The sequence below is a fragment of the Gopherus flavomarginatus genome, chromosome 5 (assembly GCF_025201925.1).
Source record: "Gopherus flavomarginatus isolate rGopFla2 chromosome 5, rGopFla2.mat.asm, whole genome shotgun sequence".
Taxonomy (NCBI): Eukaryota; Metazoa; Chordata; order Testudines; family Testudinidae; genus Gopherus; species Gopherus flavomarginatus.
The window spans coordinates 114255807-114282831 of NC_066621.1; the positions used below are offsets into that span (position 1 = coordinate 114255807).

At 41.3% G+C, this 27025-nt stretch overlaps 1 long non-coding RNA gene across 1 annotated transcript in view; it reads left to right on the forward strand.

Moving 5' to 3' along the window:
- The window catches only part of LOC127051562 (uncharacterized), a 36727-nt gene extending 12724 nt beyond the window's left edge, over positions 1-24003 (forward strand). Inside the window, exons 3-5 of the long non-coding RNA XR_007774513.1 lie at positions 1166-1357; positions 23089-23139; positions 23479-24003. This is a non-coding gene — a long non-coding RNA (uncharacterized LOC127051562). The remainder of the gene's footprint in view (positions 1-1165; positions 1358-23088; positions 23140-23478) is intronic.
- The last annotated feature ends 3022 nt before the right edge of the window (positions 24004-27025 follow it).

Here is a 27025-nt window from a genome sequence, read left to right on the forward strand (position 1 = left end):
CAGAGAAAAAAATGAAGTAACATTTAAAAAAGTATTCAACTGAAAAAATGGACTAAATGAACTCAGACACTGAGAAGACAAAGAAAACATGCCAAAATAGAGTACTATGAAGTGAAATTCCAGGTGTGAACCCCACATAAATGGAAGCTGGAGCAAATGTTCAGATAAATCCCTGGGAAGAGACATCACCTAGTACTGCAGAACTCGGTTGTAAAGCCTATTTCCTTCTGGGTCCCCAAGATAAGGGATTTTTTTTCTTAGTCAAAGAACAGTTCTACTCAAAAACGATTTTGTAAACTAGCATCATCATCTTACTCCATAAATTTGCTCCCCATTCAGAGACCCATCTGCTTATTTTAGTGTCAAAAATACTGATAGCAGGTTTTTACTCCTGCTATCAGTACAGAACACAGATACCGTCTGAGAGAGTGAGCAGGATTCTTTTCCAGCTTGTGCATCAATTGTTAATTGAGTTCTAATTGTAGCACCAATCCCTTCCAACTGAATGTTGACAAAGGTATTTCATAGATGTAATGGAAGACAGATTATGGCTTGCAGAATCTTTTTCACTAGTGTTGATGAGCTGGAAAGAAAGATGCAGCTTGGCTTTCCAACCTCAAACTGAGTTTGAATAATTGGCAGTTAGAAAAAAAGCATATTTTTATAGAAAACTGAACAAATGCAAACTAGAAGTCATTGAGGCAAATAAATATCACTCTTCCAAGGAGAATAGCACTTTAGAATTTTGGGGGAAAATCCATTAGAATTACAACATGTCTTCATTGACACGTATATATTTTTTACACTCAGATAGTAGTCATTATTAGCATTCCGGTCCAAAAAGTCTCCATGTTGCAGGACTACCTTTTTAATTACTTTGGATGTTGGAGATAATGAAATGAAAAATTTTACTCAGCTATGCCCTGTAATAAATGAAAGCATATATTATGTATTTAAAATAAAGCTAATTGTATCATTGGGTTCATTCAGGTTACAAGTTCACTGTAGAAATTTTTATCCTGAAGAAGGTTAGCTATCTTTATAGAGCCAGTTTACCCATTGTAATAGCCCATTAAGGTATTTTTTGACTATTGTATAGTTTTTAAGTTTCTTTATCCTGTAATTACTTGTTTCCCCACTATTTTATGTGTCTTGCTTGCTTCAGGTTCCAGGCAAAGAAGGCTGCTGAGGTAATACAATTAGATAATGTCCAGCATTGACGTATGGAAGGACAAGATTGACTACCGCCTACATCAGTAATTATATATGCATTGTTTTCCACAACTGGATCCAGAATAAATCATGTACAACATTGCCTTGGTATAACGTTGTCTTCAGAAGCAAGCAAGTACCTTAGGTGAACTTGTTTACCTATTATCACTGGATGAACAGATAGGGTAGAAACCCGAGCTAACAGTGCTTATGTCTGTTGAGCCAGATTTGATCATTGTACCAGATCCCTGTGGCAAGTCAAGCTGCATTTGGCACAGGGCCTAAGGAAAAGGAAAGGTTTCTCTAAGCCCCTTTTCCACTCCCCTGATCCTGAAGCTGGTTCAACCTCTATCATTATTTTGGAAGGGTACTTTGCACTTACACATCACCTTCTATTCCAGGATCTGAGAGCACTTTACAAATATGAATGAAGGTAGTGAAATAAGTGACTTGCCCAAGGTCATATGAGAAATATGTGAGAGAGAAATAAAGTAAATCCTGGTCTCTGAAGCATTGCTCCTATCTCTTATCATGAGATCTTCCCTCCCCCAAAGTTCAGTTTGGTGGACCCCCTTCAGATGTTTGTATTAAGACCTATGTGGGTCAGGTCTTATTTTTCTAGGGCTCCCCTCTGAAAACAAATATTTTGTTAAAAGGATGAACAAGCTTATGCCCTTCAGGGGCAAGTCTTTCCCCTGATGTACTCCCTTAATAGCAGAACCAGTGTAATTTTGCTGCCTGTGGAAGCAGGATTTGGCAGGGTGTAAGATGGATAGAGAGCACAATTCCATGTTACATACAGATCAGTCTCTGAGAGACTCCTGCCTGCAGTGCACAGGGGGCTGATGGAAAAGGGACATAGGTGAGAAGGGGCAGGGTGAGCCAAGGGATCCACATCTGTATGAATCTTTCCATCCTCCTTCCCATGGAGGCTGCTTATAGGGCTGGGGAACCTACTCCAGTATTAGCATAGTCGTCACAGAATTACTATGAAGCCATGTCTTGGCCTGCAAAGGTTTGCCTTCCCCTGCAATCTGTCCAGAGCTCAACTAGAATAGGCAATGGGCAGAGCATGTGACTTCAAAGAAAGCAAGATTTTGCACCCAGCCTCTGATGCTTGCCCTGAAAAAAACCCATAATGTATTCATATGTTTTTTTTTTTAAATGCATTTCGGTTCTGTTATAATAAAATGTGTATTTGTGGAATACGAATACTCCATCCTATTAGGGACCACCAAAAGTACCACTTAGAAACATCACATTGAAGTAGCAGACAAATATTACATACATCCCCACCCCATCTCACTACAAAATAAACATGGCGTAGAGGATCTTACATAACCATGAATTAGAATGACCAGCCATTTGAGACAAATACAGTCCAGATAAGACAAAATGGGCAAGAACGAAGATTGGAAGGCTTTACCACTTAGTTGCTTGAGAACTCTGACTTCTGGAGGAATTGTTTAATGAACTTCTGATACAATGCTTTCTGTGACTTGTTCCTTCCAAAGGACAACATCTTGCTGAATATACAGCCCTTGGAGTTGATTTCTCTCATTTTTCCTTGGCTGAATTATTCATAGAACACCCTGGATTTATTGCAAATGGCCATAAACAAATGACTTTCCCTTTGTCTCTCTTTACTCATGACTTTTTATGGAGGTTGAAAATATTTCCCTATGATGTTTATTTATTTTGTTTTTCTTCATATCCAATTAGACTGTTTTCATGATGGCTCAGAGATGAAAATGGCAGTGCCTGTCTTGCATGCAGCTCTGTTTCTGTTCAGTTTCATTTCCCTCAGGGTCGCTGATGGGTTATGCTATGCAGTAATGTCCCCAATGAGGTGTTGTTTCCATTAGCTTTCCCCTTCAGAGGTGGTCAGAGGTCTGAATTCTTATATATGATTTGTTTTCTTGGCTACCTAGGAAATAATGTTCAGTTTTCAGCTCTCTTCTGTGCAGATGGTGAACTCACTATTTGCAGGAATTGGTTCCTTCCCTTTTAAAGAGGCTGCTGTTCCGCCTGTTTAAAAAAAGGACTGTGGTCTGGTGGATGATTTTTCTAATTAGCATTCAATACTATTTATCCTCCAGAACACAATGCATTTATATGTATTTATACATCTTACTAAGAAAACAAGAAAAAAAATCATAAGAAAATAAGAATGGCCATGCTGAGTCAGACCAATGACCCATCTAGCTCAGCAGCCTGTCTTCCAACAGTGGCCGGTGCCAGATGCTTCAGAAGTAATACACAGAACAGGGCAATTTATCTAGTGATCCATCCCATTGTCCAGCCCCAGTTTCTGACAGTCAGAGGTTTAGGGATACTTGGAGCATGGGGTTGCATACCTGACCATCTAGGCTAATAGCCATTGATTGCCCCTATCCTCCATGAACTTATCTAATTCTTTTCTGAACCCAGAAATATGTCTGTCCTTTTCAACATCCCCTGGCAATAAGTCCCACAGGTTGACTGTGCATTGTGTGAAGAAGTACTTCTTTGTGTTTGTTTTAAACCTGCTGCCTATTAATTTCATTGTGTGACTTCTGGTTCTTGTGTTATGTGAAGGGGTAAATAACACTTCCCTATTCACTTTCTCCACCATTCATGATTTTATAGATCTCTGTTATATCCCCCCTTAGTCATCTTTTTTCTAAGATGAACAGTCCCAGTCATTTTAATTTCTCCTCATATGGAAGCTGTTCCATACTCCTAATAATTTTTATTTCCCTTCTCTGTACTTTTTCCAATCCTATTATATCTTTTTGAGATGGGGCGACCAGAACAGCACACAGTATTCAAGGTGTGGACGTATCATGGATGTGTATAGTGGCATTATGAGATTTTATATCTTATTATCTATCTCTTTCCCAATAGTTCCTAACATTCTGTTAGCTTTTTTGACTATCACTGCACATTGAGCAGATGTTTTCTGAGAACTAACTGCAATGACTCCAAGATCTTTCTTGAGTAATAACAGCTAATTTAGGCCCCATTATTTTGTATGTACAATTGGAATTATGTTTTCCAATGTACATTACTTTGCATTTATTGAATTTAATTTGCCATTTTTTTGCCCACTCACTCAGTTTTGTGAGTTGTCTCTGTAACTCTTCACAGTCAGCTTTGGACTTAAATTACTCAAAATAGTTTGTATCAGATGCAAACACTGCCACATCACTGTTTATCCCTTTCTGTAGATCATTTGTGAATATGCTGAACAGCACTGGTCCAAGTACAGATACTTGGGGGACTTGCTATTCATCTTTCCCCACAGTGAAAACTGACTATTTATTTCTACCTTTTGTTTTATATCTTTTAACCAGTTACTGATCTATGAGAGAACCTTCCCTTTTATCCCATGACCGCCTACTTTACTTGAGAGCATTTGGTGCGGAACCATTTCAAAGACATTCTGAAAGTCCAAGTTTACAGTATCTACTGGATCACTCTGGTCCACATGTTTATTGATCTCCTCAAAGAATTCTAACAGATTGGTGAGGCATGAAAGCTGTGTTGACTCTTCCCCAGCATATTATGTTCATCTATGTGTCTGATAATTCTGTTCTTTATTATAGTTTCAACCAATTTGCCTAGTACTAAAGTTAGGGTTACCAGCCTGTAATTGCCAGGCTCGCCTCTGGAACCTTTTTAAAAAATCAGTGTTACATTAGCTGTCCACCAGTCATTTGGTACAGAGGCTGATTTAAGTGTTAGGTTACATAACACAGGTAGTAGTTCTGCAATTTCATATCTGAGTTCCTTCAGAACTCATGGGTGAATACCATCTGGTCCTGGTGAGTTATTACTATTTAATTCATCAGTTTGTTCCAAAATTTCCTCTATTGATACTTCGATCTGTGACAGTTGCTCATATTTGTCACTTGAAAGATTGGCTCAGGTGTGGGAATCTCCCTTGCATCCTTTGCAGTGAAGACCGATACAAAGTCATTTTTGGCCTCCCTAATTACACATTTATACTTGACTTGCTAGAGTTTATACTCCTGTCTAGTTTCCTCACCAAGATTTGACTTCCAATTTTTAAAAGATGTCTTTTTGTCTCTGATCACCTTTTTTACTCTGTTGTTTAGCCATGAAGGCGTTTTTTTTTGGTCCACCCACTGTTTTTTTATTTTGGATAACCCATTATCATGTGTTTAAAATGTTTCCATGCAGCTTGTAGGCATTGCACTCTTGTCACTGTTCCTTTTAATTTCTGTTTAACTATCTTCCTCATTTTTATTTAGTTCCTCTTTTTGAAGTTAAATGTTACTGTAGTCAGTTTCTTTGGTATTTCCTTCCCTATAAGGATGTTAAATTTAATGAGATTATGGTCACGATTACAGAGTGGTTCAGCTATATTCACCTCTTGGACAAGATCATGTGCACCACTTAGAACTAAATCAAGAATTACCCCCCATGGATTCCAGGACTAGCTGTTCCAAGAAGCAATAATTAATGGTGTCTAGAAATTTTATCTCTGCATTGCACCCTGAGGTGACATGTGCCCCATCAATACGGAAATAGTGGAAATTCCCTGTTATTATTGGGTTTTCCATTTTTGTAGCCTCTCTAATCCCCCCAGAGCATTTCACAATCACCATCACCATCCTGATCAGGTGATGTACTGTTCACACATATAAGAATACACTAATAAAACTAATTAGCATTTTTTATCCATAGAGCTCAAAGCACTTTTTAAAGGTAGGTAAATATTATCAACTCCACTTCACTAGAGCCCAACAGGCTTAGAATAAATTATTTTTGCTGAATGAAGCATATCTTAAAATCAAGAATGGATGTAATTATATTTTTCCAGTGCCATTTCAGTTTCGGCAATGGTCGATGGGGGCAGACAACCAGGTGCTGCAGGTTCATCTAGTTAATTTTTCTCCTCTGGAGAAATGTCATGTAAATGTTTTGCTTAGACTGCTCTTTTCCTGGTTATGGAGCTATTTATTTTAAATGATCACTTAGGCTTATTCATCAAGTAAATATTCCCATATTTGTGCTTCTAACACTTCAGGCTAATGCATCTCTCCTTTTGCAGGTTTTTCATATTGGACTAAACACTGGTTATGTAAAACAGTTCCAAATGGATACTAACACTGACTACAATGTTTTCTTATGCTCACTCAGCTGATTGCATTGTGTTCCAATTCCATTTGAGATAGACTTTCAATTCTGACATGCCGTGCACTTCATAGTCTTATTGCACCTTAACCTACAATAGTGGTTAGAGTTAATGCACCTCTGACTCTTTAGGTTGGCTCTTCACAGCACTTGAAAAGCCCATGGTGGGGCTGTGCAGTGCAAACTGCAGACAAATGCCCTGTACCCTGCAGTCATGGATCCTGAACAGGCTATTGCATAAGTGGGCTGATGACAAGCCAGGGGTAGTGTGACAGGGGCCAAGGTCTTTAGGATCCAGTGGCCCAGAAACTCCATGGAGGGATTGTGGAGAGGCAGTGACTGCTGTCTATGGAAAAGTGGCTGCAGAGGGCCTACCACTCAGACCCCCCTAACCTATGAACAGGCCACAGGGCTGAGGTGAACTTTCACTCATCAAGCATATTTCTTTCATGCCCTTTTTTCTGCTGCTGTGAGTTAGTTAGCCTTTCCACCGGTTCACTGTAGGAAAACAGAGCCAAGCCCTCTTGACTAAAGCATTGTTTGTGGACATTAGAGCTAGGTGAGAATTCTCCACAAACCTTTTTGACAGAAAAAAAGTAGTTTTGCTGTTTTGTAAAAATTTTCTGTCAGGAGAATCAAAACTAAATATTTTGTTTTGAGTTGGGTTGACTTGAATCAAAATATTTTGGTTTGTAGAACTGAACTGAAATGTATTGACTCATGTTAATTTGATATTAATTTATGTCTGCTTGAGCTGCAGCAGCACACCATGGGAGTTGTAATTCGGATGTCAGTTCTTTTCTTTGAGCTAGGCTCCCTGGCCAGACTACATCTCCCATGATTAGAGTTGCCAACTTTCTAACTGCATAAAGCTCAACACCCTTGCCCTGCCCCTATCTCCATCCCTTCCCCAAGGCCTAGACCCTGCCCACCGCATCTCCAAGGCCCCACCCTCACTCACTCCATCCGCCCTCCCACCATTGTTCACTTTCCCCCACCCTCGCTCACTTTCACTGGGTTGGGGCAGGGGGTTGAGGTGTGTGTGGGGGGGTGAGGGTTACAGCTCGGGCTGCGGGCTCTGGGGTGGACCCAGAAAAGAGGGATTCAGGGTGTGGGAGGGGACTGTGGGCTGGGGCAAGGGGTTGGGATGCAGAAGGGGGCTCAGGGCTGAGGCAGGAGGTTGGGGTGCAGCATCTGTGGGGGAGTTAGGGTGAGGGAGGGAGTTCCGACTTGGGGCTGAGGGTTGGGGTGCAGAAGTGTCCAACATGTCTGGCCCAGCTCCTAGGTGCAGTGGTGATCAGGCAGCTCTGAACCTGCAGGCACCACCCCCGCAGCTACCATTTGGCCATGGTTCCCAGCCAAGGGGAGCTCTGGAGCCAGTGCTTGGGGCAGAAGCAGAGCGCAGAACTTGCTTGATTGCCCCTGTGCCCAGGGCCAGCTCCAGGCACCAGTGCAGCAAGTGTGAAGGACCTGCCGCTGAATTGCTGCCGACGAATGAAGCAGCGGTGATAGAGCTGCTGCAGAACTGCCGCTAATCACGGCTTTTTTTTTTTTTCGCCGCTTGGGGCAGCAAAACCGCTGGAGCTGGCCCTGCATGTGCCTAGAGGCTGCAGGAACATGCCAGCCACTTCTGGGAGTCGTGCAGAGCCAAGGCAGGCGGGAAGCCTGCCTCAGCACTGCTGCACTGCCGACCAGACTTTTAACAGCCTGGTCAGCGGTGCTGACCAGAGCTGCCAGGGTCCCTTTACAACCAGGTATTCCGGTCAAAAAAACCAGACGCTTGGCAACCCTACTCATGATGTACTGTGATCTCATCTCTAGCTGAACTGACTTGGTACGTCATGGGAGTCAAATGACCATACCACATAACTGAAGACATAGTCCAGGCAGGGACCCCAGTTCATAGAGGATAATGGGGGCATGAGGCATTTGAGCTACAACTCCCATGAGGCATCACAGCAGCTCAGGGGGACACAGATTAATTTCAAACCAACCTAAAGTGAAATGTTTCAATATAGTTCAACAAAATGAAATCCAGTATTTCAATTTGGGAATATAAAAACATTTTGTTTCAAGTGGACTAGATTAAGTTAAATGTTTCAAATGGAAATTCTTCTGAACTTTCCATCCCATGAAAAAAATGATACTTTTTGTCCTGATTTGAGACTTAAACAAATTTCAAAATATTGGAATTTTCTGCAGGATAGAAATTTCAATTTTCAACCATCTCTAGTTGTAATTAACAATCCAGTTGGTTAGAGTACTTAGGATTTTCCTTCCAAAACACATAGAGTTGAGAAAAACAGTTGGTCTTGGATTGAACCTTCTAGCATGATCCAGCACCCAGACACAAATCACTTAGCCTCAGGACAAACATTTTCTGTTTGTACAAATTTTGCTTTCTATTTTTGATCAATAGAGTGACCATTGAAAAATATTCATATTGCCTATGTTGAGTGAGTAACTCAGTTTCCTCCTGCATCATGAATTTCTGTAGTCTCCTGACACATCTGAAATCCCTTTGCAACTATGGAATCAATTAGCTCCCCACTACCTAGCAGATGTCCCGATTTTATAGGGACGGTCCTAATATTTTGGGCTTTGTCTTATATGGCTCCTATTACTCCCCATCCCCATCCCGATATTTCACACTTGCTGTCTGGTCACCCTACCAACACCTAATATTGCCTGTTGGTTAAGGAGAGGTCCTCAGTTGTAAGGCCCTTTACTGTACCCTAGCAACTTCTTGTGCCCAGAGACCAGTGTGGTTTCACTCCCCATTTCCACGAGATGAGGCAGACGGTGTACAGTTTGGAAAGGAGGTGTCTGGGGAGCCACCTGGAATCAGATTATTATCTGTACTTAGATTTTATGTGGATGTACAGAATAGCTATGAGTGAGACCAAGAGATGCTACAGTCTTTTGACATAGACACCATGAGCAGCTGTCCAGATGATAGGGTGACCAGATGTCCTGATTTTATAGGGACAGTCCTGATTTTGGGGGCTTTTTCTTATATAGGCACCTATCATCCGCCCCCCCCGTCCTGATTTTTTACGCTTGCCATCTGGTCACCCTACCAGATGAACACTTTTGGGGATAGCAGATTCTGATTAATCCATATTGTTTCATCATATTAGTAGTTCATTCAGCTGATCATTACGGTGAGTTTGTTATGCTCTTTATAGATATAGCAGAACTGGTCGGAGTTGATCTCACTATGCCTTATGTTTTTCAGAGCCCTGGGCTTCTGGGGGATGATGTTCCCATTTATGAGGCTGTCTTGGTTTCTGAGGAGGGTGTCCATTGTCTTCTGGGTTCCCCGAGATCCACTACTTGTGGTCATGTCCCTTCACCATCTTGGTTACATAAAGCAAATAATGTGTCTGTTGTGTCATTATTGACAAGCTATGTCAAAAGGACAAATTCTGCTTCTTCTGCATAGGTAGAAGTCTGTGGCCACACATTGCACAATATTTAGATTAGATCATGGCATTTCAGATCCAGGCTGGAAGGTTCTCGTGACTTTGCAGTGTTGCACGTGTGGCATGGAACTTGCTTTCCTTTGACATATGTCTCATTCCAGCTTAAAAATAAGCAAATCCATAAAACTTGTTTCCCCTTCAAAGTGTTTTTTTAACCACTGCCAGCTCCACGTTGTTATTCCTCTCTTCCATCCTATTTATTTATTTATTTATTTATTTATTTATTACTTTTTCTGCATGTTTTATTTTATTTACATTTTAAAATATGCTGTTCAACACACTCAGCTCTTCAGTAGGGAAAGTGGATGCTTTAATTGTTATGGATTCTCATGGGAAACCAACATCCTGCAAATCCATTAGACACATATTCAGTATCTTTTTATTTCACAAACTGTGGGCCATATTGTACCATTACTTTTTAATCAGAACACTCCATTGGTACCTTGCATGATACAGCCCCATATACTCACAATTTACTGCCACAACACATACATTAATGTAAGTTTTACAATGACATTATAAAGCTCCTTTGTTTCTTGTTTTCAAAAGGTCCTGTGGAGCATAGGTGAGGGTTTTTTAGCCTTGTTTTCCAGCATAGCAAATGTTTTTTACTGTTTCACAATAGGCATTTTATTCCTTTAGTCTACTATAAAAGTCTTTCTTAGTCCACCAACACTGCTTTAAATCTCTCTTTAGAACAATCTTCCAACTGAATAGAAGGTAAACCTCTTCACTTGCAAATTCCACTCTCTTTGTGTGCATGCATAACTTCTACTGATATCATTGAGAGTTGCGTACATATAAGAAGAGGAGACTAGAGCCCCAGTGATTGTCACCTTAGCAATTGGCAACACACAACAAAATTTCTTTCTTCTTTCTTTAAATTTGAATGTGACTCATAGATGTTAGGATTTTTATATCCACTATTGCCTCCTTTAGTTGTATTCATTATTTTCTGCAGCAATTTAATTGTTGGCTAAGCCTATATGCCCCCAAGTCATATTGCAGAGGGGAGCAAAATACCAGGAATTCCATAAAAAGCAGTAGGATGGCTGTGAGGAGGGGAAACACAGCTAGATGTCCTGTCCCCTCCCGTGCCACCCATCTACCACTCCTCATGCCACATAGCTGATCACTCATATAGGAAAGAGAGTCAGGGAGCAGAGGACAAAGATGGGAACAGACTACTTAATAGGTCAGATTCTCCAGTCTGCTAAGGTCGCTTTGCATAAGCAGTGCAAAGTGGCCTTAAAACAATGGGAGGTGTCCAGAAGGGACTTTCTCCCATTCAGGAGAACTCTACTGGAGAAAGCACTGTTGCCTCTCACTCAAGCCACTCCTCACCACCAGAGTAGGGAGAGATATGAGGGCATTCCACAGGCAGGAGCAGGATGGAAGCAGGATGGAGAACGGAGTGGGCATGGCAGAGCAAGACTCCACATCTAATCCTCTGCTGGTATAAGGTCCCTGTATCGTAAATTTGAGCTGCTCCTTTACAGCTCTATCTTGACCTGGAGGCAGTTGACTCCAGATGAGGGAGCTACAATCTGTGGCCTCATATCTCCACTCCATTTGAGCTCTGCTAGGACAGAATGGAGAATTGAGCCCAAAATGTGATGTTCTCCATCCTACATAGGTTAAAATGATCAGTTAGTGCAGATTCTAGCAACATTATCTATTTCTCTGTACTCTGCAATTCCCATGAAAGGAGTACAGCCCATAGCTTGATAGACAGGTCTAGGAACCAGCTATACCTGGAGAAGGGAGAGGTCTAGAAGACATAGGGAAGTAATATCCCTCTTCATGCTTGGCCAGGGATCCAGGAATTTGTTACCAGAGGGTTTTGTAATAGAGCTATGGGGTGAAATCCTGGAACCATTAAAGGCAATGGGAGTTTTGCCATTGACTTCAGTGGAGCTAGGATGTCTCCTCATGTCTTTTGTGCTTTTCCTGACCCTGCTTTCTGATTTGCCTGCATCCCAAGGAACAAAAAGGAAACTGTGCCCAACAGCTGTCCTCCAAAATCTATGTGAATTGATTAATTTGTTTCCTTCCACTCATTTTTATGTGAGAGAGGCACATAGAGGCTTTACAGAACACACATTTGGATATACTTTAAATGTATTTACAATTGCTTGTCTCATTCAAGAATCAATTTGATGGTTACCTGTTCTTAAAGTTATTTTTCCTCTAGTTATATAAGATTCCTCACTTTTATTTTTACTATCACCCTTCACATTTTTCTTCATTGAGCTGCATGTTTTCCTTAGATGAAATAGTAACATAAATTCGGATTGGAGGGCTTGATTCTGAGCTCCCACAAGTACTTTACTGGTCTGTAACTCCACTGGCTTCAATAGTTATTCCTGATTTTCACTAGTGTGCCTGAGAGCAGAGCAAGGGCCAGCATATTTCTAATTACAGTACAATTTAATTTTGCTATTGTTTAAAAGCTTTTTGGCACAGGTTGGAAAATGCATAGAAAATGAATAATTTTAACTAGATTCTTTCCTTTTCACTGCAGCCTACTACCAGGTTGGTGATCTACTAACTTTTTGGATTTCTCCTTTTCTTCAGCTAGTCATCTGGTCCTTGCAATTTCTGTCTCCATTATTTCTGGCTAAGAAGTTCCTCTGTAATTCCATTGCATTTAACAGGGTCCAATTCTTTCAAATCCCTGGATTTGGTAGCTCTGCTGGTTCTGCTGGCCCTGCCTAATTTGTTTATGTCCTTAAAGATCAATACATGGATCCATCCATGACCAAGAGAAACCAAATGTAAACTCTGTTGTTTCCAAATAGTCAGGGTACTGTTGTGAGCTAGGGATTCTGAATGAAACATGGAGCCACTAGAAGACTCATAATTAAAGCTGGAAGCAGGATTGGCTCTAGGCACCAGCAAACCAAGCACGTGCTTTGGGCGGCACAATTCTAGGGTCGGCACTTGTGTTCTCAGAGGTTTTTTTTTTTTTTTTTTTTTGCTTGGGGCGGCAAAAAACCTAGAGCAGGCCCTGGCTGGAAGTCCACCCTTTACTCACTACCATGTGCAGCTTGGATATTGAAGGATTATGATAAACATCTACAGATGCTGAAGGGTTGAAAAACAGGATAGAAAGAAAGCATCTGTAACTAAAAGTAACAGGATGACAAAATGTCAGATTAAGAATAACAGGATGAAATTTCAAAAAAGAAAACAGTCTTAATGTTCAGAAATGTTGTGGAATAATCTCCCATGGGAAGAGACGAAAGGCCAAATAAGATTGGACAAGGCATTAGAAAATACATCATAGGGAATAATCTTGTGCTGGCAGGGTGATTAAATAGATGACCCAATAATCTTTTTCAATTCAAAGTCCTTTAAAAAATAATTTTGATGCCCACCTCATTCCATTGCCCCATTGTAACACTGTGGCATGATATCAGAGTTTATCCTGATCTTCAAAAATGGCAACATTTTTGCTTAACCAGAATATACATATTTATTTCTTTTAATCTTTCATCATAAATCCATCCATCCAGCTCACTGATCATTTGTGTTTCTCTTCTCTGAACTCCCTTTAATCTGTCTACATCCTTCAGGTACTGAGGCACCCAGAAGTAAACACACTATTCCAGGTGTGGTCAGGGGTCCTGGAACAATTTGTATAGTGGGGAAGCTGAGAGCCACTGACCCAAACTGTAAAAAACCCTGTATATGATGGAAACCACTTCAAGTCAGGGGGTGCTGCAGCCCCCCTGCACCCATAGTTCCAGCACCTATGAGTGTGGTCTCACCAAGCTTAGAAAGACCTGCATCCTGTTCCAATTTACATTATTAGCAGACTCCTATTGGCTTTAATGGTTGCAGGGTTAGGCCTTTAGAGAGAATGTGTCACTTCCCTGCCCTGTGACATGACATCAATATATGTTCAGTAAGATTGGCCTCATTTGCTGCAGTGTCACACTGAAGATGTAACTCTATTTTGCTGTTCACTGTTACCCCTAAGTCTCTTTTAGTATTACTGCTTAATGGGATTTTCCTTCCAATTTATTATTTCAGGGTTGAATTTCCCCCACCCGAGATTTCGCAGCTTGAATCTCATTTTGTTATTTTCTACCTATAGTTTCAGACAATTTGTATTATTGCCCCCAGCTCCCTTTGCATTATAACTGCGGCCTCAATGAGGTTTGCAAGATCTCCCCGTTTGGTATCCTCTGCAAATTTCATTCATGTCTTATTAACCTCTTTTTCCTGAAAGATATTAAATAAAACCAAAGCCAACACCAATCCAATTTATTACATGACTGATTATCATTAGCCTTTGCAGTCCACCAGCCAATTTACAATCCATATTATAGTGCTCATACCCAAGCCAATTTGAATTAGTATTGCAAGTAAGCTTCATCATGTAATACTGCATATAATGTTTCTGGGCTTGTCTACACTTAAAGTTAATTTGGATAAACAGAGGGTATGAATTTAAAGTGCAATAGCTATTCCTGAATAATACCATTTATAATTCTGGAATAAAAATGCCTTGTTAAATGGATTAAACTAAACAGGAATAAGGCATTTTTATTACAGCATAAGCATGTCCACACATGGAATTATTCAGAAATATCCGGTCAGGAATAACTCCACGCGTAGGCAAAGCTCTAAGTAGAATCCAACTATATTAAATCTATGGCATTCCTTTCAGCTATTAATTTATTATGGAATGATCACTCTTTACAAATCCATGCTATTTTTCACTCAGGGTCTGTTATCCTCCATGGGCCAAAACCAACATGTTTAAGTAGGTGCAATTCTATTAAGTCTATAGAGTTTCACCCACTTGCATCAGTGATCAATTTGGCCCCATATAATGCTAAATCATTTCTCTATATATTTGATATCACTCGGGATTGAGGTTTAACTTATCAAACCATCAGTTTTCCTGTTTTGAAGATTGTTTCCACAGTTGTTTTTTCCCAATCATCTAATATTTTACCAGTTCCCTGTGACTGTTCAGATCAAGGGCTAGATCGCTCCCCCGCCTCCATCCCCCTGCATCCCCCAAGGAACTATAAACTTCTCATTGAGATTTCAGGAAATCATTCTTTCCAGTGGGAGGAGTTCTTTTGTAGGAAGGTGCAGAGCAGAGGGTGGATGAGGTTTCCGAGTCTTGTGGATCCTGGAGTTTACAGGGACAGGCTCTGAGATTCAGGAGGGCAGGAGCCATGAGGCTGCATAGGTAGCCATCTATGCAGCTGTACTGACCGCTCTGTGCAGCTGAAGTCATGGTGCCACTGGCTGAGACCCTCAGCACCTTTCCTTGGCACATAGGTACCACAGTGATTGAAGTTGCCCTGTATGTGTATATATATGTGCGTGTGTATAAATAAAAACATTTAGGTGGGATTTTCAAAGCTGCTTAGAAGATTTAGATATCCAATTTCCATTAATTTTAATGAGATCATTACAGATTTCATTTTATGTGTTATTAGCACACTAACTGTGTTAAATAAGGACAGATTCCCCTAGGCAGCTTCGAAAATCTCAGCCTTAATAACCAGCCATCCTCAAGCTCTGTTCACTTGGTTCCCTGTAGAGTGACAAAAGCAAGACCTCAGAGCAGGACCAGACCATAAAAATTTACATATCTCATCCATTATAAAATCACCATCTGTTGAGTCAGTTACAAATGTGTCATCATTCGTGGACTGTACCAAGTATTTACACTCTGATATCTCATTTTTGTAATAATGACTCAAATAGGATGGAATAAGCCCATTCTTGGAAGTTTTTGTTTGTTATCCATGAAACCTAGCACTAGGGTGACCAGCTAGCAAATGTGAAAAATCAGGACAGGAGGTGCAGGGGGGGAGGGGGCGGGCAAGGGGAGGAATAGGCACCTATATAACACAAAACCCCAAATATTGAAACTGTCCATATAAAATTGGGACAGCTGGTCACCTAGGGAGACCAGACCTCCCAATTTTATCGGGACTGCCCCGATATTTACTTGTTTGTCCCTTATCCCTACCGATGTTCAATCAGGCCGGAACTGTCCTGACATTTTGCCCTCTGGTACGCAGGCTGAGGGGGCTCACGCCCCCCAGCTCCACCCCACCCCCGCCCCAAGTCCGCCCCTTCCCCCATTGGCTCCCTCCCCAAATCCCCGCCTCATCCCCACCCCCTCACTGCCCTATTGGATCCCTCCCCAAATCCCCGCCCTGGCCCCACCTCTTCCCCAAGCACGCCGCGTTCCTCCTCCTCACCCCTCCCTCCCAGGCCTGCGCTACTCAGCTGTATGGCGGGGCAAGTGCTGGAGGGAGGGGGCAGCCAGCTCAGGGGAGGTAGAGGCGGAGCAAAGGCAAGCTGGTGCAGGGGAGCAGGGCGTGGAGCTGCCAGTGGGTGCTCTGTGCTCAGCCCCCACCAATTTTTCCTATGCTCCGGCGGCTCTTGGGGGTTTTTTTGTTTTTGTTTTTTGTCTTTTCCTCTGCTGCCGGCTCTTGGTTTTTTTTTTTGTTGCTCCGCCAGCACCCCCCACCCCAGCGTCCCGATATTTCATGTCTCTCATCTGGTCACCACTAGCACTGGTGGTGTTAGTAATGAGCATGATATGTAGTTATTCTATTTCAAGGTCAAGATTTCCTGAGAGAACAGAGAAGCACAAATAGTTTGATATGGTTAGGTAGTCAAGCAGTAGGGCTATTATAAACAATCTCAAAAGGCAATTTAAGGCTAATGCTTAAGGCCAGAGCAATTTCTTTCTGAGTCCCTTGGTGAAAACATAAATTGCTATAAATTTTATCTTTTTTCTTCAGCTTAGTGTGTTTTACTGGTATTTCACCATCATGTAGGCAGCTCTGAAACTAAAAATACGTATCCAGAAGATTGCACATTTCATTGCTTCTGTTAGCCAAACTCATCACACGCACAAGGGGCTGCTTGCATCCCTCCCTTTCCCCCACAAGCTCCCTTTGTGTCCACTCCCCTCTATTTCAGGGACTCCCTACAATTCCCCCCATCATGCCAAGAGCTCTGTGTGGGCCCCACCCCTCCTTCCCCCATATCAGGGTCCCTCATTCTCCCACTCATGCCAGGGGCTCTGTGTGATCCCCTTTTCCCACTCCACCCATACTAATGTATCCCATTCTACCTCCCTGCCAAAATTTCTATGTGTACCCCATTATCACCCCCCATACCAGAGTCTGCCATTCTCTTCCTCCATGCCAGGGGCTTTATGTGCCCCCCATTTCTCCCTTCCCCCCCTACGAAACGCTGTGTTGTGACCTGCATACCTCCCTCTACCCCATGTAAGGACTTTTGTTTCCCCTTTCCCCCTCCCCCATACCACTGTGTCCCATTCTATCCTCATGTCAGGAACTCAATGTGCTCCTCATTCCCCCAACCCACATACCAGAGTCCTCCTACCTCTTCCCCCACTGGCAATGGCTCTGTGCATTCTCATTCCCTCTTTCACCTCATGTCAACCCACTTCATCCTTTCCCCGCACATTATTATTTATTTTGTTTCTGTTTGGAAGATAAATCATTCAGGAGGCCAACATTTTAAACTCTGAAAGGCTGAAAGGACAGGCAGAGAAGAGTGTGGGGTGTTGCTATACAGGAATGGCTGCCATCAAGTTGGTCTCCGATCTATAGATAATTGCAGCCTTGAATAAAGCTGAGGGGTCTGCTAACTTGATTCAAGGGGGAGTATTGCCCCCCATTTCCCCTTGAAAGCATTCTGATTTCTCCCAGAGTCAACAGGGTTCTGCCCATTGATGCCTAGAATATTCCCTGAAATTTTGGAATTAATAAGTCAAAAGATATTGCATAACACCCAAACAGAGAAGAGCCATCAAGCTGAAGGCAGGCCCTCACTTTGTTCAACCACTTAACTCTCCTATGAAAGAAAATGTTGAATTAAATATTACTTCTTGAAAGACAGCGGTACCCAGAAATCATTTACATTTACCTCTGACTGAAATCTGGAGCATTTTTGTTTGTGATGTATTACTGAGACACTTAAAAAGTATCACTTAATTATTTTGACCTCAGTTGGAAGCTAGATTTGTTTTGTAAATACAGGTGTTAGGGGTAACCACCTGCCCTCTTGCTTGTTCTTTGTGTAGTTGTGGTCACTTGGAGTTGGGTTTTCAAAACAAACAGCACTCCTCGCATGTCCTTTTATTCCCTTCCCTCTGTTTTTTTGGTTTGCTGCTTTGCTTGGTGCCTTTACTTTCAGGATATTTGGGCATTCATAAACAAGGCAAGATGCTATGTATTGGACTGGACTGATACTGATCTATCCTTGTGATGTGTCTTCTGTACTCCTGCTGACACATGCAGTCAGCAAGTTCATGTGAGATCATGACAAAAGGAAAGTTATTTTTTAAAAAACACTAAATTAATTTATCTCATTGAGGGCTAAATTATGGCCCTGGGAGCCAGTGAGCCTCAGGTGAAAGAGATAGGCCAGGGCAGTTATGAGCAGTTATAGTGCCCACAAAGTGGTTGAAGGAGTTATTCTGCTAGCTTAAGGTAGGATGCCCCTGGGCTTGCTGGGAGAAGCACACTTAGCAGTGTAACTTGCTACAAGTTCCTGTACAAACAAATATGATGTTTTTCCCCTCCAGCACTCCTCTCGGGTGTGGGAGGCTTCTAGAGGCAGTGTTGTGGCACAGTTCCTCTTGCACACATCAGGGGAGCTGTTTAAGGGATTGAATCCCTATCTCATTCTATGGTGGAGGGAGGGAATGGAAATGGGAACAATTTCCTTGCCCTCCCTTTTCCATCATCCACCTTCCCAAGACAACCAGCTGGTGAAAACTGCAGATGCAAAACCTGTGAAGTTTTCAGTTCCTTATAAGGAAATAACTCATAGACGGGAAGATATGCCCCTAAAATATACCAACTTGTTTCCATCTATATCTCTTTACATGCAAATCCTTTGCCTCTTGTTGGACTTCACGGAGTCTCTGCCCTCTGTTTTCTGATTTCCCCCCTTTAAAATAATTTTTTTCATTGTATCTTCTTTCCCTGAAAATGTCATACTGAAAGAGAAAGAAAGGAAAGGTGTGTGTGTGTGTGTGTGTGTGTGTGTGTGTGTGTGTGTGTGTGTGTGTGTGTGTGTGTGTGTGTGTGTGTGTGTGTGTGTGTGTGTGTGTGTGTGTGTGTGTGTGTGTGTGTGTGTAGGGACTGGAAGGGTAGCTGGAGGAGGAAGAACATGCCTTTATTAAAATATTCACTCCAGCCTCTATTGCTCAGCAAGAATGGAACATTTTTGATGTTGAGAGCGCCCAAGTTCTTTATGTTTTCAGTCTTTAAGGTTATTTTATTTTATTTTCTCCTTGGTCTTTAGATTGACTCATCCTCGACCAGGGACAATGAACCATTGGGAAACATAGATGTTGCATTTGCTAGCATGATGATGTCATGGATGTAGGAGAGATGGGGCATTGGCAGAATATGTGACATCCTGTGCCCATTTGTTAATTCTGTTCCAGAATGTGAGTGAAAACTTTACTCCTCCTTCTGAAAGGATCAGCAAAGTGAACCTCACAGTGTGGTACCTCATCTTCCCTTGTTACAGGGATGCCCCAAGCAAGCAGTACATCATCTCCACCTCACTGAATTGACTCACCGAATAGCCTCAGTATGCGTGTGAGAGAGACTAGGTGTAGAGGGTACAGGAGGAAGAGTATGTATCAGAGTGAATTTGGAGGGGAGAAAGGGGACACAGAAACAGTGGAGAGAAGAGGCGAATCAAGGAAATGAAAAGAGAAATTAGGATTGAAGCCACACACCCTGATACAAAATGCTTCAGCCTGTCTGCTTGGCAACGATGGGTGGCTCTATGTTTTTTGCCGCCCCAAGCACGGCAGTCAGGGAGCTTTTGGCGGCATTTCTGAGGGAGGTCCACTGGTCACGCGGATTTGGCGGCGGTTCTGTGGGTGATTTACCAGTCCCGCACCTTCAGTGTACCTGCTGCCGAATTGCCACCACAGCAGCGGGACCGGCGGACCTCCCACATGAATGCCACCAAAGGCTCCCTCACTGCCGCTCTCACGACGACAGGCAGCCCGCCCCCCGCAGCTTGCCGCCGCAGACATGCACTTGCTGTGCTGGTGCCTTGAGCTGCCCCTGTTGGCAACACAGGTTACCACAACCCAGCATCCCAGGGATTTGCTCTCTGCACCCACTCCCTATTGAAGACAGGGGCCAGTTCAAGGTCTTTGTCCTAATATTCAAATTCTTCTATGAGGTTTGGGGCCCAGCTATCAGAGTGATCATATCTTCCTCCATGATCCTGACCTGTCACCACAGCTATATTCCACCAAAACAACTCAAGCTATTGACTGATTTGGGGAGGCTTATGAGTGTAGGAGACAAAACTTTCACTTTCACCAGAGCTGGACCAAGGCTATGGAACTTGCTCTCACTAGAGATAAAAATGACCACAGACCTCATCATTTTCAGAACTAAATGCAAAACTCAGTTCTTCCACTTAGCTTCCCTTCAATAATGTTTTTCACATACACATTGGGATACACAACACACTTACTCTCACAAAAAAAACCCCAAACCTGCTTTGATTCTTGTCTTCCGTGTGCTGCCCCTTATATTTCTGAGAGCCTATTGGAGGCAGCTACTCTTTTCTGTCGAGTTGAGATACAGAGAGTCACAAAGAAGAAAAACATGGTGCTCGTTCATGGAGACTTTATTTTCGTTCTTTCTTATTTTTGTGGTTTCTTTTAATCTAAAATAAATAATTCAGATTGAAAATACAGTATTGTCAACTCATGGTTTTCTTAAGGCACCAGCTCCTGGAATCATGTGATTCAGTGACAATCTCATATTTTTTTCCTTTCCTTTCCTTTTTCAATTTTTTTTAAAGTAAATTTATCACTCTTACAGTTGTGAAGAAACGCTTGGAAATGTGAATTCCTTAAGGCTCAAAAACTAGATATCAACCAAAGAACCCAAAACATATTATTTAAAATCTCATGACTTTTAAGCCAATCTCATGATTTTGAGGGGCCTGGCACATGAGTTTTGAACACATGGGATTGGCAATATTGAATGTATATAGTTGCTCTTTGTGCATGGCAAATGTCCTACAATATAATGACCAAACTCAGAGTTGTTTGATGGGCTCTGACAAGAATTTTATCCAGTTTTCCTTGCTCAAGGAAGTTCACTACAACATGAGGCCTTAAAGATGTGGAATGAAAAGTAAAACCAAGGAGGAACATCCTGTTTATAACACAAAATATATGAAAATGGATGTGCAAATCCTTGTCCAAACATCAACAATTTGGTGTGGAGGAGGACAGAATTCAAAAGCAGTGAACCTGATGAACTCATAACCTTCTTCAGCTCTTGTAAAGTAGTCCCCAAAACTCCCAAGGAAGTCCAGTTCAATCTTATGAGCATTAAAAGCCTTGATTGTTTGAAAAATGGTTACACTAGCACCTTTGCAGAAAGGGACAGATGGTGAGAGCTTTACTGCCTGAAAATTTTGCAAAGAAAAAGATTTGAGTGAATATCATCCTAAAATATCAGTGTCTAATTTCACAGGTTAATTTTGCAAACTGTTGCTGTCAATTTACTTTCCTAGTGGCCACCTCTGGGAGACAACATGCATCTGTGTCTAATGCCCTTGGTTCCATCTTTCAGGAGAAACGGGTGGAGACCCTATTCCATTAAATCAAGCTCTACATAGTCAAGGAAAGAAAAATATGACAGCTAACAGGCTATGCCAGGAACAGCTAAATATAGATTTGGTGGAAAACGGTCTTCACCCTGAAGTATTTCAGTTTCTAGTGAGTAAATTCATGGTCCTTCTGATGGATCACCCCAGAACTGAAAGATACTCTCCTTTTTCTCCTGAAAGATGGATCCAAGGGCATTGGGCACAGATGCTGCCTCCCGGAGACGGCCAATAGGCCTTATGTACACCTTGCCTCCTTACCTCCTGCTACCCAGAACTATCCAGAAGATTAGTAGGAAGATGGCTGTGGTAATATTAGTGGCTCTGTATAGGCCAAGGAGGTCCCGATTCTCTAGGCTCCCGAACATGGCTCAGTTGACCCCAATATCTTCCCTTTAAGACATGATCTGCTCTCTCAGGGACCAATTTGTAACCCGGAGCCAGAGTATCTAAGATGAATTACCTGGTCTTTGAACGATTTTGCATGAAGAAGAGAAAATATTCAGAAGGTATAATCTCTGCTATTGGCATATATATAAATTTCCAAAAATCTTCCCTATTCTAGAATATGATGGAAGTTTAAACAGTGGTGCAAGAAATGTAGCTTCTGTCCTTCACTTGCTATATTGCAGATTTTGGAATTCTTACTGGAGTGTCTGATCAAGGGCTTCACAAACTAAAATGTCTAGTAGCTGCACTATCAACATACTTTTCTCCACAGGCAGGAAGTGGATCTCTTTTTACTGGCACATCAAGCATTTCCTCACAGCCACACCCTTACTTCATCTTCCTAAGATTCATTAGGCACTTCTATGGTCCTCAGTTTGGTTCTTAAAGCCCTCATTCGACTTTCCTTTGTGTCCCTCAGGAAGGTATCCATGTATTTCCTCTCCATCAAGGTGGCTTCCTGGTAGCCATCTCTTCTGCCCAACACTTGCTTGTATTTAAGCACAGCCATTGACTGGAGGATTGTCTCCCCAGCATAATTGTTTTGGGCTCTGATATTTTTGTCAAGCCACATCACATCTAACTTTGTCTATCCCTGCTCCTCAGCCTGGCCTAACAATTTCTAACTTTTCAGTGTTATTAATAAAAATGATAGTGCAAGAAATAACACTTTTTCCAAATGAAAAATAAAAGTTAAAAAGCATCACAGCTGTCGCCAAGGATTCACCAAAAGCCATATCAGCAGTTTCTGTTTTAAAAACATTTTTGTTCCTTTCCCTTGCACTGATGCAGCTGCAGCTTTCGACAGTGCTTCAACTATGGCTGATCTGCCTATTAGTGTTCACTTTTCATTAAAAGATAAAGAAACAGTTTTTAACACCTCCAGATTTATATCTTTTAAACTCTGAAAGTGAAGGTTAAATGTAGCACTGCATCTGGTGAAGCTGTGTTAAAACCAAGGTCAAGTATTTTACATTTTAGGTGTGGGAAGATCTGTTTGTTCTCCTATTGAATTCTGAATGTCAGCTGAAATTGTCAAAAGTCACTCCAAAAACTTGAAATAGTAATAAAATACTGTGGCTATCTGAATACTAATGGAATCTAATTTAATTTTCTCTAGGGGCTAACCAAAGATGAGAAAAGGAATTCCTAGCCAACCATCAATATTTGGGTGAGCTGGAGCAGCACTGTATTCCATAAAAGCCCGCAACAGCATACTGTTTTGACCGTTGGAAGGCAGATGCCCTCAATACACGTTGTGATCATTGCTTTTGTCAATTCCTCAAAGTGCTTTCCTCTTCCTAATAACTTTACCTCCATCTGCATGGGGTTAGCTTGAGCCAGCTTTCTATCATCCAGGTCCCAGTCTCCTTCAGACACTGAGGCAGTTGGACTGTAGCATTGTCTCCGTTATCTGAAAAAGATGTAGAGCTGGATGTCATCAGCATATTGATGACACTGTAATCCATGATGATGCATGACCTCCACTAACAGTCTTACTCTCTTGCAGTGTCATAACAGACAGGGACGTTTGGACCCCTTGAACTTCACAGGAGAGAGCCTACAAGGATGTATAGTTGTCTACTGTCACCCTCTGAGACTTATCCGAAGAATGAGCAGAAAGATATTGCTAAATTCCAATGTAATGGCATGCCTATTCAAGTCGTGTAAACCCAGTGTAAGCGAGCTCCTTGGAACCTCTATTTCTGTAATCTTGGGTAGTGATGTTCCTTATTCTTTTTTATTCTTTTTTCTTCCATCCTCTTCTGTGTCTTTTTCTTGGTCATTGTCATTTTGTCAGCAGTATAATTAAGTCTCTGAACAAAATATATAAGTGCAATGACTATTCATGCCAACAGCTGTTATAATACTGATATTCAAACAAAGAATTAGTACACCACTGACACAAAATATATGGACTATGAATTGATTATTTAACACTTCTGTTTCTGTCTTACACCTGACTTAGAATCTGGTATACATGTGTAAAAATACAGTGTATTGCTTACTATTACAGTAAGTGTGTCACTGTTAATGAATGGAATGGCATATAGAACGTGTGTTTTATACAATTCTATTTGTTATTTTAAAACATTAAAGTTATAAAATATTTTTAAATCACCTCTATTAGTAGCCAATTATTCATATTAGAAGACCTAGTATGATCATCGTTACACTATACACAGAGGGAGTCAACACAAAACGGCTCTTGAACTCAGTAAGAACATCCACAATTGAATGTTTACTCTATTGCAGGGAGTTGTTTTCTACACATGCTGGCTATACTTCATTGACATCCTCATTCCTTATGAGTCTCGGAGGGTGGCAATAAGCAACTATACCTCCGAGTGGGCTTGTGACATCCAAGAGGGCTCAGTCTTGTCATCCCCTCCTTTTATGCAACTGCAAAAGAGTAAGGCTGTTAGGGAACATCATGAGTCAAACATGCTGTTATTCTCTCCCACTGAAGCCAAACGGTGAATCGGCATCACTTTATTTTTTCTTAATCCTGTAGAGCCTTTGAGTTTCCTACTGAACGTGCCTGGCACTTGTGAAAGTTCTAAGGAACCTTTGGAATGTTGGCATTCCATCCGGCACCTTTTAGCATTTATATGTGGAGCCTTCAGCATATGTTGTTTCAACAAGTGGAACTTGTAGGTGCTTACTGCTTAACTTCAACTTTTAAAATATGCAGATTAAGTCATAATAGGGTAATCTTAGTTGGTTGGCCTAATTTGCATATTTAATGTCAGGCTTCAAATATGAAGGTTTGATCCCTATAGCTCCCAAGATATCTGCACTAAAAATAAACTATCCTCATTGGTTATGGCTGCCATGGCAGCAAACGTGTGCCACTTGTTGGACAGTACAGATGTATGGGTCTGTGATGCCTCAGTGAACACAACTGACCTCTGAGGTTCTGCAACATCTAGAACCACAAGCCACCCCTTCTGAGGAGTACAGGAGAAGCTCAGTTTTCATTTTTTTAAAATAGCTTCCTTGTCTTTTCCTTGCAAAGATAACTTTGACTATATAACTGGGGAAAACTCATTACCAGGGTTGAGAACTTGTCACTGATTTTATTCTTAAAATCACAGGTTATTCAGTCCCTTCACCTATACAGGGGGCCAGGATCTGAAGCCCAGAAAAAACAACATAATCAGACTCCTGATATTTTGGAAGAAAATCAAGCTTGCAGTTGTGGAGGTCAGTCCTGGGGTTAATGATGATGGTATGAGGACAAGCTCCCACCCAGTCAGCTATATGCAGCTGAGGCAGGTCCTATGCTGAGCAACAAGCATGACTTTAATATGTCCATGTGGAGGGGCAGCTCAGCATATGAGAAACAGCATGAGCTAGTTGACTACGCAAAGGACAGAGAACAAGGCACTATTCCCAGCTCTGAGTGACACCTCCTCTCCCACAGCCCCCATGGCTTTTGGCAAGTCAATTTTCCTTCTCTGTCACACATATAATCCCAGATTCTGAGCTCAGGGTTGCGAGCAAGGATGTCACAGAGTGTGTGAGTAAAACAGTTCCAAACTGGCTTTCCATGGGCTTTACATTATGAGGGAGAGTGGAGCAGAATCCAGCCCATAGTCCTTCTTTTGCTGAACATTTAAGTTCAAAGTCTGTCCTATCTCCACCACAGAAGGTTGTCTGGGCCTGCACAGTAGGCTGTATTGCAGAACAAGTACAGCAAGGGAAAAAAAGGAAAGCTGATTATAAAAGATGAGCTGTGAACCTAGCCCTCACACAGGTCCTCTGCAGAGGAAAACATGAACTTTCCCATCAGTCCTCACTAGAATTATTTTAACTGCAAGGATGCAAAGAAAACACAAGCTAATTATAAAAAGGAACATTGTCTTAATATCTTAATGAAGCGGTTTTGCTAACAGTGAGAGACCTGAATTTTAATGCATTTTAAGAGCTTCTTGATTACGTTTGTTAGTTGATATGATCATTTTAAATTATCTGTATGTGGCTTTACTCCAGCTTAAAAACTGCATTAAGCAATGTACTCTAAACAGGCGTTAATGAAGCAGGAGAGTAACACAAACACTGTTGTTAAGAAATTCACTTAAAAAGAAATCTAAACTAGTTAACATAAAACATGTCATCACACCCGACAGTTACACCTTTCAATATAATTGTTTATACACTTGCCAGATAATTCTTCAAACATATTTTCTTCTGAAAATAATATTCCATGAGATTGACAGCTAGTGTATCTCTGCCACTAGTTCCTGTTTAATTATGCAGTACATTGCATACAAATTCTCGGACAGATAAAACTTGCATTAAAACATTGTATGCTGAGGAAGTTGAAATTAAGAATGGGTATACTAGTTTGGAAAATCCCATTCCATCTCTCAGCATTAGAACCAATCCCTCTTTTTTGTTCTCAAAATGTTTTTTTGCTCTTCTGATTCTGCTCTGGATAGGGCAAAGAACCTGAAAAAGGATTAATTATGAGTGTATCCACTGGGAGGTTCCTATCTATTCTTTCCACAGAGATTAATGTTGAAGTTTGAAGGTTCATAAATGATCCCATGGTAATTCATAACCATCAGTATTAGTTTAAGAAGCTTGCTGATAATGTTCTTACATATAGTAAATTTAACTGTGTTAGTTGCAAACAGGGCATACTTTGGTGTTGCTTAAGTAAGTTTTATACGGATTGATACTGTTCATCTTGTTATAAATGAAACTACAATTTTTGTTGCCGTCACTGGAGATTAAAAATGTACCTAAAATCATATGCATCTTCATGAGAATTTGTAAGGGCAAGTAAGAAACAGAATCTTATTTAACATAGACAACTATTGAAAACATTCTAATTGCACAGCTCAGTTTAATTTATTTTTAGGTCATGCTGCCCTCTAGGGGATTAAGCATATAACCGGGTGTTTTTTGCATATATAATTTTCCTAATTCAGACTTTCTTTCTTCAAGAAAAAAGCGGATACTTCCTTTGTACTGCAGTAGAAATATGAACCAAACATTATTTTAATAGAATTTCACAAATAGTTATTTTAAGTATTATTTGTATTATT